The sequence below is a fragment of the Lynx rufus genome, unplaced genomic scaffold, assembly GCF_022079265.1.
Source record: "Lynx rufus isolate CCGP_SWC_20201006 ecotype Redwood Valley unplaced genomic scaffold, mLynRuf1.p SCAF_8, whole genome shotgun sequence".
Classification (NCBI taxonomy): Eukaryota; Metazoa; Chordata; class Mammalia; order Carnivora; family Felidae; genus Lynx; species Lynx rufus.
In genome coordinates, this window is record NW_025814896.1 from 41,497,303 (window position 1) to 41,512,648 (window position 15,346).

Here is a 15,346-nt window from a genome sequence, read left to right on the forward strand (position 1 = left end):
TACAATGCAACCATCAGTTATCCTCCTGGAAGAGCAGCCTGTGAAGGGGGAAAATGAACATTTCTTTCATCCTCAGCCTACTTGTGAGAGTAGAATAATCTAGAAGTAGCAAAAGAAGATATTTGTAACAGTTGTTTCGTCCTTCCAAATAGTTTGAAGATATTTTTATTATTCATTTCTATTTAATTTAATTTAAAAATTATAGCATTGAGAATGCCTATAAGAAATTGAAATTAAGGACTAGATGGATGAGAGTCTTAGAAAGTCTGAGATGGCTTTAAAACACACACATTAACCTTTCTGTATTGATTTCCTTCTGTCGTCCTTCATATGGCAGTGATTAAGGAAGCAATTTATGTAAAATATACACATTATATGAACCTTCTCAATTGTAGGCTTTGTCCACTAATACTAGGATACAATAATATTGAATACTGCTAAAAAAATAAATAAGTGAGCATCATAACGATTTCTGAAGCCATAGGAGGAACGAATACTTTGTAAATTTTAAAGCACTACTTGGGGCATGAAGCCAATATATTGGAGAAAGACATACATCTTTTTAAAGCATCTATTTTAAAAAACTATTATCAAAGTTCTTATTGAAGAACTGGATGATTTTTAAATATAAAGCAATCTCTTAAAAGAAGCCCAAATATGAAATAAAAAATGAAATGATTTGTCTGGTATACTCTATCATAAGTCATGCTGCTCTTAAATAAATATGTGTTTGCAAAGCAGTTACAAAGTAATAACTTGACAGGCCCTCTTTATAGAACACAGGGATCAATTTTGTTTCCAAATTAAAAGGCAGACATGATCTTAATGGTAAAATCAGGTCAATAGTAACTACTGCCTCCAAATTATGAACTCTTCTTGGCAAGGGGCATTGACACAGTTTGATTACTAAGCCGGGTTAGTAATTTTGACATCTTTTAAAAATTTCCACTGCATTTAGAGCACAATACTCTTCCATCCCAGTTCAGGCTCATGTCACGAAGTTCCCGGCAAGTCTAGTAAATGGCATGTCTGGAGTATTTTAAGTCTGATGATGGTAACAGAGAATTGATACAACCCTTGCTTGAGACACAGATACATGGCACTGCTCTCTTTGGTTGTACTTCTAAAGTGTAAAATACACAATGTCTTACCTGCCTGCTTAATTTCTCTACAGCAGAAATCATTTACTTTGTATATTGTACCTCAAGACATGCAAATGAGGAACAGCAAACAACTAGTATATTTTCTTCTTTTTTTTTTAAGTTTGTTTATTTTTTAAGTTTAGTTATTTATTTGAGAGAGAGCCACCCAGCCGCCCCACATTTTCTTCTCTTTAACTTGACCTACAGGGGAAAAGCTGGCATTCAGCACACCCTGACGGGTTTCCCTTGGTCCTTCAGCAACTGGCTCTCCTCTAGTTCCTGAAGAGTTAAATACCAACCTCCCTCTGCCTTGCGGGGATGTCAATGCTCTATAGCAAATGGCAGAATGACACATAAGAAGTGAAGTCAAATTTTGCTACTTGCTTATAGCAACTTTGAAGTTGGGCTTCTTTTTTTTTTTTTTTTTTTTTGAAATTGACTTTTCACTGCAGGAGAGTAATAATGCACGTGGACTCGTTTTCCCTCTCCTTCCTTACCAGGGATACTTAACTTGGCCCTGCCTTGCATATTCCTGTTTAAATTTGAAGTAATGTGAAATGCATCCCCTTACCATCTTTTTCTTTGCTTCAGAGTAAGAGTTAATAGGTAGCTAGCTTGCTACACATTAGAAAAGTCGCCGAAGGAAAGTGGGGCAATGTAGATTCAGGGTACTGTGTGTGAGGTAGCTCTGCCCTCACTAACAAGCTGGGTGGCCCTGGGAGAGTTATTTAAATTTTCCATGCCTCAGTTTCCTCATCTGTAAGATGGTGATGACAAAATCACCTGTCACGTATGGTTGCAGAGAAACTTTAGTGAGTTGATCCATGTACAGAAATTACAATACCTGCTGCATAGAAAGTGCTCAGTGTTTGGTGTTTCTCATACTTTGATACACTGATGACAAAGTCGAGAGGATCCGCATTTGGAGCTTCTCGAGCCCATTCGTCATCCTTCCTAACTGTTTTGAATCCATAAAAACTTCACATTTTCCCTCAACAACAAAAAAATTGTTCTCGGGGCGCTTGGGTGGCTCAGTCGGTTAAGCGTCCGACTTCAGCTCAGGTCATGATCTTGCGGTTTGTGGGTTCGAGCCCCATGTCGGGCTTGGTGCTGACAGCTCAGAGCCTAGAGCCTGCTTGTGATTCTGTGTCTTCTCCGCTCTCTTTCTCAAAAATAAATAAACGTTAATAAAATTAAAAAAAAAATGTTCTGCACATTTCCTTTTCAGCACCGTCTCCTGCAGGCAGTTTCGATATATATATTCTTTTCTATAAAGATAGAACAATTAATGAAAGGTGAGGAGGAAGGCATTTTTCTCTATTCAGAAACTTCTCTCTCTTTGTCAAGATGTCAGTCTTCTGTTTGAGAAGTGCTGATCCAACCATAATTTCTATTTTCTAAAAGAAGATGCCATTGATCTATTGGTAGGTCCATGGAATAAAAGTACTAAATAACTGAAATCAGGACATTTTTTTTTTTTTTTGCTTTCTTTAGACTCACAGAGCTAGAATCTTATTTGAAACCATTTTGAGAATATAGCTCTACGTTTTGTGTATATTCAGAGTGTGTCTTATTGGAAAGTTGCACAAACGTATTAAAAATTACCTCAATCTACAAACAAAACAAATGAATATTCTATTACATTGTAGGGATAGTCTTTATAGCTTTAGGAATATGGGTTCTCTTTTATTTTGGGAATCCAAGGAGACAGAAAGTGGTTGCTTTCAAAAAATTTCAGACCAGGAAAAAAACGTGTAACCTTTTTCTCTCATTTTGCAGCATTCTATAAGATTAGAAAATGTAGATAATCTTCAGGATACATCTTCTATGGCTCCCTGGTGTATGGGCACAGATGTTGCAACATTAAGTTTTGAAGTTAGCTCTACCAAAATATGGGTTTTGAAAAGAAGAGAAAATATTCAGCAGAAGTTCATGCTGATAAAATTATACAATAGCACAATGGACATATCCCTGGGAGATCTGAAATACAAAAATTTCAATGGGCATCGAGTGAGGTTTCACATATGGCAGCTTTTCTCTGAGAGCTTCATTGCCTCTTTCTAAATGAGCCCAGTTTTATGCTTCCCCAGCAGGGTCTGCAGCACATATGAAATCCAGTAAAATAACCCCATTTAGGCTGATAACCCTAATAGGAAAGTAATATTATAGGAGATCTCCTCTAAACAGGATCTCATGTTTTAGCATAAAGTAGAAAGCCACCATTAAAACATGTTTCTGAACATGTTTATTTCTAGTTGAATTGAGAAATATTTGACATAAAATCTTAACTATATCATATTGCTGTCATTATTAAAACACGTAATTTTCATTTGTGATTTACCATGAATATATTGGACTTTTTCTTCAAGTGTTACATGGAAGGCATACATCCTAATGATTTTTCTTATATCAATTGATAAGTATTTTCTGAAATAGCAATTATTTATTCTCCTAAGGTTGATCAAACTGTTAATAGAGACTTCAGATCTATAGTTGGACTAAGTCAGACCTCCTTGGGAAAAGATGGATGTAGACAGGCATAGAAGCAGAAAGTGAAGTAGAAGCCAGCAACAAGTCTAAAATATCATGTTCTCAGGCTTATGTTTTGGCCTCTATCAGGGCTGTGTAACAAAGTGTATGCAAATCCATAGCTCTGGCTCTGGCTGTGTGGTACCTTTAATGTCTCTGAATCCCAGTTTCCAGGGTCATACAATGAGGGGCATGAACTCAATAATGTAAGTATGGGGTTCCCCGATATCACAGATTTTCTCAGAAGGCCAAAGAACTGCATTCTTGATAAAACGACGTAGGGAGGGCAACATGGGAGCCAGTGGTGATCAATACCTAGAGAAGGCCGTAATTATGGGTTTTACTCAGTTTTATTTCTTGCATTCTACTGATAAAAATGCAGAAATGCCCTGGATCAGACAATAAGATCAGCCAAATCAACCATATTTTATTTCAGGACTTAACTGAATAATTGGACTGCTAATTATTCCCAGAAGATATTTTAAATGGGGAAAAAATGCCTTTCGGCTCAAATTAAGTTTCCACACAAATTCTACTCAGAACGAGGCTGGATTTCCATCACCATCTTTCTTATCCATGTGGGAAGCATCCTTTCTTGTAGCTCCTCTGGCCACTGTTTCATCTTTAGGTGAACACATAGTTAGTGAACCACTTTCTTTTATGCTCCTACCAGTCAAATTCAATCGGGATTCATTTTTGTCTATAAAGCACCACTACACAGCCCTTGGTGTTTTCCACTATTTATGGGATTCTTGCATGGCTGACAGAGTCTTTTCCTCTCTGTGTGACAAGCAGCCTCGACACCGACAATGCAGCAACAGACAGCATCTGTGGCATACAGGCTTTCATACTCCAGCCTGTGTTCTTTGCTCTAGAGAATCAGAGTTCGGGTGTAAGTTGATTCACACAAAATATCATATGAGCTTGTACCTAGAGTAATTACTTTCCTGGAACTTTATATTTTCAGAAAGTCTTTTTATCTCATCTTTTCAAATGAAGTCAACTTTAATAATTCTGTGTGTTTTACGTTAACAGCGCTACAGTTTAGTTTGGGGGGGGGGGTTTCATGTTCCAGTAGTTTCTTCTGTTATTGGTCTGCTTTCCTCATCATATTTTGTAGCTGGAATTTGTGAACCAAATTTTGTTTTAGAATATAAGATAAATTCATAATGCTGATCACTGTACAGGTCTTAGGAATATTTTGAAGTGTTTAATGAAATCCCTTGTATTGGGTAAATATATTGAACATAAAAGTTGTAACTTTTTAAGCTTGATTATTTAGGTTTTCTGCATATCTGTCTGTATGCAACATATACATATAGAACCAGCTCATTCAAATTACACCGTATAAGAGGTAAAGATACATGACTCTTTAAAATTCATTTTTAGAACGCTAATCTTCTTCATGTTTCTCCTTCAAATAAAAAATCAAAGTTAAAAAACAAAAAGAATGAATAGTATATTCAGGTCTCAATAATGATTTTGGTTTCCATACTGCATATCTGTATGTGTACAAATTTATATTCAACATCTCCTCAATAAGAAAGTATGTATCATGCCTCCTGAATAATAACAATATTATATTATTATTGGCCAAAATTTAGCCTTTTGGCCAAATCCTCTAGCTAGCTTGGATCAGCTGTCTTTCAAGATTGGGAAAAATTTAGCCTGAACTTCCATTCCACATGTAAGGGGGAGGGGAGGAAGTACTAGAATTAAGGACATGTGTAGACTTAAGTGAACATCAGGATCAAAACTTATCATCTCTATCTGGGGAATTTTCAGAGATCATCTCTTCTAATAAATCTCCAGCATCCAGCTTTGTTCCTGGATCCACTTTGTCTTTTTTTTTTATTTTCTCCCCTCCCTAACTCCCCAATTTCATTTACAATTTGACTTTGTACCAAGCCTAGATTGCCTGGTCTTGCCCTGAGGCATATGGCAATGTGGCTTATCAGAGTAATTTGCAAAGATGAAACAGACCTCTCCCTTAAGTAGAATTCTGTCTCCAGGTGTGGAACTTTTTATTCCTCTCTGTTCCATTAGAGTTCTGCAGCTCTCTGTGCACAGCATACCTTCAATCTTATCACATCTAATGAAAAGATTTGTTCCTGCATCTAACCATAATATTATTTTGCATATATCCTTAAATATTCCAGACAATTAGTTTCCTCTAAAAATAGTGAGTACATTGTTAACATTGGGTGACATGTTCATTATATTTGCCTTCTTCTCCAAGATATTAAATAATGTGAAATTATAGTTTTCAGAAAGACACAATCATGTAAAAGATTTTCTTTAAATCATGAATTAATGAGGGAACTAGTAAGATATAAAACTGATTTAAAAGAGAATTTTAGATGTATATATCTCCATAATATACATACAATCAGGAGTACTGAATATAGCCATGCATACACACTTACACACATAACTCAAGGGTCCTGAAATTTGAAAGACTAGTTAATTTTATGTAGGGCAAGAAAATATATTCCTTCTTCTCCACCAAACCAAATGCATTTGCACGTCTGTAAACAAGTCTCTTCTTCATCACTACAAGTTTTCTACAAGTTAACTTATTTTTTTTTAATTTTTTAAATGTTTATTTATTATTGAGGGAGAGACAGAGAGTGAGCAAGGGAAGGGCAGAGAGAGACGGAGATGCAGAATCCAAAGCAGACTCCTGGCTCTGAGCTGTCAGCACAGAGCCCGAAGCGGGTCTCAAATTCATGAACCCTCAAGATCATGACCTGAGCCAAAGTCAGAAGCTTAACTGGCTGAGCCACCCAGGTGCCCCTCTACAAGTTAACTTCTCTCTGTACTGATAAAATAGTCTAGTTGATAGAAAGTTTGTCAAAGGAATAACACACATAGATAGTCCCAGAGAGGGTGCTGTGCAATACCCAGCCTTCCACAGGAGGGCCACACTCTCTTTTGCCCATTATCAAGTCTTAGACAATCTTTCTTGACAGTATATGAAGGTAAGACTGCCATCTTTACCCTTTTTCCCATTTCACTGAATTCATCAGTGTTGGTTATCTGATATGTTTAACAGATAGTGACAAAATGCCAGGGCAGTATTGGGGTAAGGCAGCAACTTCTCATTATGTCTCTGAGATTTCGTTTACTTGCTATCATTTTGTGCCAAGGGCTACTGTAAATGGACATATGCTGTGGATGTAAATGTACTTCTAAGATGCCACAATTTATGATGCATCATTATTTTACATATCATTAAGAAATTTTTTAAAAATCTTGCCAATTAAAGTAAGAAATGTTGTCATCATTTAGACTTTGTATTTTGCAATTATTGAAATGATTTTATAGTTACAGCTATTAAAATAACTACACACAGAGTTTATCATAAGTAAGTTTGGAGAATACATAAAGGGAAACATATTAAATAAATTAGTTAAGGTATTGCTAAAATTTCACCAGATACAGGGTCTACTTCTGAATCAATCTCAATCAGAGTTATCAATATCTGTGTTGTTTCACACATACTCTGCTGTATGGTGTTAAACATGTGGATGATTCAGACTTAAAGAGAATCCAGAAAGAAATTAAAAGACACTGTGCTATTATCATTAAGGTAGAGCTACTTACTTTTTTGCTTCTACGTAGAGACAATTGCTAAACACTTCTGATTTATTACCTCCTCAGTTCCTTCCCTATTTCACTATTATTTCCAAGGGTTTCCCTCTAAGCCATCCAAACCCATTCTGCAAGTTTTGGTACTTCTGTTTTTGATGTTAGTGCCTATATAGGATCAGTGAATTTCATCACAATGTTCTAGTCAACAAAAATTTTACAATTCTCTATTTCATAGATGTTATGATATGAAAACAGTGCAACTTAGTATTATGAAATGTAATTATTTCCCAGTGCAAACAACACAGCCTAGGTAAGGAAAACTTAATTATTGGTGATATAATCAAGTAAAGTTATTTTTTTCTGCTAACTCAGAAATCTGACTGGCGGTGGAATCCTTGTAAGCGCATTCGTACACTGTTTCCTATTGCATATCATATAACTGAGAGTGATAAATTGTTCCATTCATTCAACAAATACTTATTAAGCACCTAATGTTGATGTATACAGTCAATAGGGAACATATCTGTATTATATTTATTGCACTCTGCTGGACTTTGGAATAGGATTCATGCAGAATAGTGAAAAAAAGCATAGGAAATATGAGTTACTTATATAAACATAAGCAAATTATGTATTATGTATTTTAGTTATATACAGTATACACAAATTTTTTCTTATATATATATATCTATGTTGCTTATTTTATGTGTTCATATGTGCTGATTATATATATTACTTACGACTATATATTATACACCTTAGTTATATATAACATATAACACTAACTAGCTTTAACCACAAGTAAGCTGTGTAAGCCTCCTGGAGCCTTAGTTTCCTCTTTAGTGAGAGATGTAGCTGTCCTCATGCCTCTTGGAGTTGCTAAAAAGATGAAATGAAACTATCTTTGAGGAATAATCTGTGGCCTCTAGCAACAACCCATCGGCCAAATCTGGCCTGCTGCCTCTTTTTGTATGGCTTATGAATTAGAAATGGTTTTCACACTTTTAAGTGGTGGGGGGAGAAATGAGTAATAATTTTTGAGACATGAAAGTTATATTAAATTCAAATTTCAGTGTGCACAAATAGAATTGTATTAAAACCTGCAAAGACTGAAGCATTTATATCTGGCCCTTTACAGAAAAAAAAATTGCTGACTCCTAGTCTATAGCATCTATGTGAAGATAACCCAAATTACCTTGAAGGTGAAACTATTCATTATCATGCAGGAACTCCTAAGTTACAAAGTCTTTATCAATACACAGACACATGTGCATGTATGTTTCGTTAGTACTGTGAACACAGGTTTATTCCCACAATGCCTTGCCTAGCTGTAGGCACAGCATTTGCCCTGTCCACACCCCTTCTCAAACTGGGGAACTGGGAGAAAATGGCTCCCTTTGATGTTAGCATCCACTAGAGGCAACCCAAAACAGTGTGGCTTGGGTCTCAAGCATTTCACAATTTGGATGGCGAGAAGGAATACTCCAAAGCCTTGGTTCTTTCTCTCTTAGAATGAAAACTTAAGTTTCCTATAAAGCATTTTTCTCTTTCTCTCTTAGAATGGTTCTTTCTCTCTTAGAATGAAAACTTAAGTTTCCTATAAAGCATTTTTTTGCCACTATTTAAAAGAAGAGTCTACCTATTTTTCAGTGAACTGATCTTTACTTTCTCTGAGTAGACTACAAGTGAGACCTTCATTAGGACCATGAAGTAAACATCCTAACACAACCATTTTTACGGAAAGACCATTAGGTGACAGAACTCACAAATGCAGGTCCAGTCTGTAAAATGAGTGGGGTGCATAGTTAGAGATCGTAATAATATGAATATGGAAATATGTTCGTTTATACATTTTGTTGTAAAGACCAAACTATTGTCATCCCAAATTTTAACATATAGGCTTAAACTCAGATATTAGTTGGAACATCTACTTTTAAAGACCACAGAAGCTCAACATCTATTTGCATAAAAGATTTTTTTAAAGTAACAAATAGTCACAAAATATATTGGATAAAATATTTACTGCACTTTGCCCATTTCACTTGACTCAGATGAAGGAGCTTCTAGACCCTGTTGATTATACAAAAGGTATATCCATTCTGATTTGGATTTCAAATTTAAGTGCTACTTTTCTCTCTGTTTTAGAAGGAAACTCAATTTCTTTTTATTACTTGTTATACATCAGGTGCCTTCATTTCAGCACAGTATGTAAAGAGCAGGTGGTATAAGGAGTACTTTGAATGTTAATTATTTTTTTCATTTATTTCACTGTGAGGATTTACCTTTCAATGTGTTTTTATAATCAGGATGGAAACAATTAGGGAGCTTGCTGCTTGAATGTTTCACTACATTTATTTTATGACATCTGTTGCAATGATTAAAAAAAGAAAAGAAAAGAAAAGAAAAGAAAAAGGGAGGTAAGCATTTTAACAAGAGTGAGGGGTTTGGGTTGATTGTATGTGATAGCTTTATTTCATTGTGAATCTTCAAAGGAAGTGTAGTGATAAATCAGTCATGTTTCTAACCAGTAAATACCATCTCATTGTTAGAGCATACATTTTTGACATAGAAGCATGTCTGTTCATGTTTCAGAGATGTCATAGTTTATTAGTCTTGGATTTTAATTGAAACCAATAGAAAAAAGCTACAGAGAAATAGGAAGGAAAGGGGAAAAAAAGTGGAAATTTCTTTTTAATGACATATTTCAAAGGAGAATGTTCTTTTTCCATTTATCATATTCAGTTCATTCCTCAAATATATGCAAAATTACTTCACCTGTCATTCATTTTCATATACTTTTGAGCATAGTTCATGAAATAATAATATTTGGTATCAGGAGAGGTATGGCTCATAATATATTAAGATATGGACACATAATTTCAATGTAAGGGAATACTTTTCAAAATGAATATAGTCATTTCATAGTGTGTTACATTACTCTTGTTTTTCCCATTAGCAAATATTATAGACAGGCCTATGCAACCAGAAAATAAAACTTGCATAAAATCCAATAATTATATATAATTAAATAGGATAAGTAATAGCCAGGATAAATATAGATATAATATGTGTGTGTATGTCTTTGGGAGGGGTGGGGGAGAACATGTGCCTGAGAACCACACTGTGGTTTTAAAGATGGATAAAGGAGAGGGGACATGAGCAGCCTCTAGAAACCAAAATATGTAAGGAAATGGATTCTTCCCCAGAGCCTCCAAAATGAAGGTAACTCTGCAGACACCTTGAATTTAGCCCCATAAGACCCATTTCAGACTTCTGGCCTCTAGGGCTGTAAGAAAATAAATTTATGTTATGGTAAGAAACTAAGCCTATGGTAATTCATTACAACAGCAATAGGAAATGAATACAATACCTCTCAACATGGTTTCTTCAAACCACGTTGAAAATCCAGGCATGTCTTAATAGATCCCCAGAGGAAGGAAAGGCTCCAATATCTTTCCATGTTCCAGTTGGGAATTACCATGAAGTTGTTCCTGCTTCTATAATCTATGCTAAATTAGGCAGCATTTTTATTATCGTGACCCATCCCTTTTTAATGTCAGTCTCCGGTGGTTGCACAACTGAGATTTCATTCAGGTAAATCTAATTACCCTGGCCCCAGTAAGTGGAAATGGAATAGTTATGCATCTCTAGGAGATTAGAAGAAAAGGATTTAAAGGCATTAGGGAAATGGAGAAAAGGAGGAGGGGGAGGAAGAAGAAATGAAAGAGAAGGAAAGGTGGGAGAGAAGGAAGAAAGGATAGAAGGATGAAAAAGAACTGATTTCTAGTTTCTGGTCTGGGAAAAATAATAAAGTAAATATCCAACCAATACTTTTTGGAAATGGAAGACATAAAATTCATGCCCAATAAACTTTCCAATTTGGCTGTCTCTGACTAATACTGCAAAATGAGAACAGAAATCTTTTTGACCCTAATAGTTTTCTAATAAAGACAAAACTGACCACAAACATGGTTGGTATATTATCCTAGCACAGTGGCTCTCAAATTTATGTGTGTATAGGCATTAGAGTGTTTGTGATTTCTGGACCCTATCCCCTAGAGATTCTGATATAGTAGGGCTTAGTGGGCTTGGGAATCTGCACATTTTTTTTAAATGTTTATTCTTTTTTTTTTTTTTTTTTGATATACAGAGAGAAAGTGTGCTAGCACATGTGTCCCTGAGTGTGGGAGGGGCAGAGAGAGGAGAGAATCCCAAGCAGGCTCTGTGCTGTCAGTACAGAGCCCAACAAGGTGCTCAGATCTTACAGACCGTGAGATCAATGACCTGAGCCAAAATCAGGACTCAGATGCTTAATCGGCCCAGCCACCCAGGTGCTGTGGGAATTTGCACTTCTAACAAGCTCCTAGTTGATGGTGATGCCGCCAGTCTGTGGGCCATACTTTGAATGGCACTCCTAGTCTAGTATTTTTGCATCCAAATTTAGACCATTCTTTTTGAAAATCCCCTTATACCTCTCCCCCTGCCTTAATTTCATTGGAGGGTGGAGTGTTTAAACATGGCAACAATGATAGACACATAGACAGATGATAGAAAGCATATCCCTTCTCGGTAGATCCGAATCACCTGGATGCCTTGTTAAAAAAAGATGGATTGTGGGGCTCTATGCCTTGAATTCCTGATTCAGTAGGTTGGGGCTAGTGGGCAAGCGAGAGCTTGCATATTTAAGCTCCCAGGTTGATGCCCATGCCCCTGGTCCAGGGAACACACTTTGAGAACCACTGGCAAAGCCCTTGTTTACTATCCACACCAGCTGACTCCCATCAGGCACCGTGGGAGGAGGTAGTCTTTTAATATTGTCGTGGACCACCAGGATCAGCGGCTGGGATACCAGACATTAGGATACTCGTGAATGTAAGGTAAGATTGGGAACCTCTTCCCAAATGGAGCCCCAGTATGTCTGAAATCAGCTGCTGCTCTTCCCTGTAAGCCTCTCTTCCCATATGTGCCGTCCTGTGGTCAGTGGTGCAGTGTGTCCCTCCCACAGTGTCTAGGAGGCAAGATGGAGGAGAAACACGTGCTACGTGCCTAGGTTAGGAAGATGCAGAAGAGGAGTGTGTCCGTTGGAAAATCGACCCAGTCTACTCCAGGAGCATCCTGAGTATGCCTTTGAGTTGTGTACCTGAAAAAATGTGTTTCTTGTTTTTGATGAGAAGGAAATAACAAAGGAAACAAACATTTTCCTGTTGTTTTAGTAGTTTCACCCATGTTCCGACACAGAGGCAAGACAAAGTAACATGAAAGAAAATGCCATTCCTTCTGCAAAGGTTGAAGAAAAGAACAAACCTAGGATTTAGGACATAACTGCTACCCAACTTCCAGGAGTTACCTACACAAAGTAAAAATAAACTCTGATTTAGCAGTCCCCTATCTGATTTAATTTCTCTTCCAAAAACTAACATTTTCTCAGCTGCATTTGAGGGGATGAGTTATTTTTTAAAAAACAAAAAAGGAGAAACCGAACAGGGCTTTTAGAGTGATGCACATAAGCTGTTTGCCATATTGAATCAACACCTGGGGCATTGATGTGAAAGCCAAACGCAGGCTGTTCACCTGGATTGCCAAGTATAACAGAAGCAACTGTCTGGTTGATGCTGTCAGACGGGACGTGCCTCGCGAGGGCTCCATCTGAAGCTGCCTTTGAGGACCACGGATAACCTGAAAAGAGGTTGCTCTGAAACCTAATTCCAGTTTAGGAGCAGATCTTTCTCTCCTTTCCATAAACTACCTGTGATTTCTAATTAGAAATGCGCTTCTCAACCACGATGACCTGATTCCTTTTTCTCCCTTAAATGAGTGTCCCTTTTTTGGTGTCGATGTTTGACTTTGCTTATTCGCTAAGCACTGTTGTTGCCTAGTCCTCTAAGCTTGTCAGGCCTGCCTTTCCCAACATTCCAAGCAGTAATAGTCTCATTGACCCAGTAATTAAAGAAATCCTGTACCTTTCCACTCTGGCTAGCTGCCCTCTTTCTTCTTCCCTATTGTTCCTTTAGTAACACCACCAGCAGATGGTTAGAGATTTTTCACCCTTTCAAAAGCTTTATATTTTTCCCATCTCATCAAGCATATCTCAGCCAAATGTAATTAGCTTAAGGCTTTTGAGCCCTCACGGGAGATCAGTAAAAAACCCAAGCAATTTCAATAAAGAGCTTGAAAAGAGGATCCTGGAAGGCCGTGCAAAACCACAGGAGAGCAGCTATTATTTAGAGGCAGGGATCTCTGTTCCTCCCTTCCCCCTTTGGCATTTTAAATTCTCAGAATATTCATGAGGCCTCCAGGGCTTTGGAGATCTGTTTGGAACATTATTGGGTAGGTGGGATATTTAAGCTCTCTTCAGCAAGGTCAGTGTTTGGTTCCTTTTAATTGATTTCAATCAAGGGGCCTTTTTGGGTAGCCCTGAGTTACTCCCAAATGGCAAACAGTTTGTTTGCTAAATCTCTTAGTCTTTTCATTCCTTTTTTTTTTTTTTTTCATCCTTTGGTTGTTGGAAACTAGCTGGTAAGCATTCTTTGTAGTTCTGAGCATTTGATATGAAGGCTAAATTAATTAACCTCAATACAGATTTGTACCCTGCCTCTGACTGGTGGTGAACCCCCTTTCTTTCTGAATAGCCACATGTCCTGCAGAGCTGATCCCAAAACCAGAGCTCTTTTCCCCACACTTAGGAGAAGGCAAGTTTTTGAGATCAACTTAAGCTCTATTTTTATTGAAATGGAGTGAAGTAGCACTTAAGTATGTGAAGCATAGATTTTTTCATGGGATGTGGGGAGAGAGACATGGGCTCACCCTTGAATTGTGCGATGTGTGCTTTCCCCAAGCACTCAACAGGGAGGCTCCAGGTCTCAGGTGCTGGGTAGTCAGATGATTGTGTTCTCCTGTCAGTTTCTCATTACTAACAGTTGGGTGAAAGAGGAATTGTTCTTTGTAACTGCACTACTCCCAGCCTTTTCAGATAAGGGGAATCAATGCCAACGCTTGATTAAAATGATTTTTTTTTTTGTCTCAAGTGAACTAATCAGTTTCTTTGTGTATAGTGAGGCACAGATATGGATATGCACCTATGATGAAGATTGTTACATACATGCCACACTTCAGAGGACAGTGTAAGGGTGATTTAGGGGCAAATTCCTTTGAGAACTTGGGAACTGTGTTCTGAGCCGTGTTATGCCATGGCATAGGCTTGGGAAGCCGTCACTAAACATGAATTAACAGCGTCATCTCCAAAATACAACATAATGTTTGAGATGCAAATTGATTTACAAAAAGATATAAGCAGGGTGGAAGTTTTCTGTAGGCAGGACAAATAAGAACTTGGTCTTTAACAGGTGCTTTTCATAAATGTTAGTTTTACATTAAAGAATGAAAACTTAATTACAGTAAAGCTGCACTATCGTTGCTTAGACTACAGCAGGCCCAAAGAAACCAGACTATCTCAGGCAGGGGGAAAGTTCTGGATCACAAAACTAGTTGTGTTGGTGCAGAATGAGTAAGGCAGAGAGAAAAGGAAGGGATGCCTGGGTGGCTCAGTCGGTTAAGTCTCTGACTCTTGATTTCGGTGCAGATCATGATCTCCAGGTTCTTGAGTTTGAGCCCTATGTTGGTCTCTTCACTGACAGTGCAGGGCCTGCTTAGGATTCTCCCTCTCCCTCTCTGTCTGCCCCTTCCCCACTTGTACTCACCGTCTGTCTGTCTCTCTCTTATTTTAAAGTAAAATAAATAAGCTTTAAAAAAAGAAAGAGAGAGAGAAGCAAAAGAAATTGCTCACAAGACCATCAGTTAATAACAAAAGAGACAGAGAAGGAAAAGGACCAGTAGCAAACTTGATATCCAGAAAATGTGCAGAAATGATCTTCTACAGAGCTCCTTATACGATAGTTATGCTATTAGCCAGAGTGCCATTGGCAGGATATCTTTGGTTCATTCCATTTTCCAAATAACTGATGCTTAGTCAGAAAACTTTCGGGGCCAATTATCACTATTTTTTAAATTTACAAAATGATGATATCCATCTCCCTCCATTTTGAAGTTATAGAAATTAAGGGTAAGAGAGTTAATGCACCTGA

The 15,346-nt window shown here is 37.3% G+C and overlaps 1 protein-coding gene across 1 annotated transcript in view; it reads left to right on the forward strand.

The window, feature by feature from the left end:
* Positions 1-15,346, forward strand: part of MACROD2 (mono-ADP ribosylhydrolase 2) — a 2,039,958-nt gene that overhangs the window by 1,985,871 nt on the left and 38,741 nt on the right. The window lies entirely within an intron of this gene.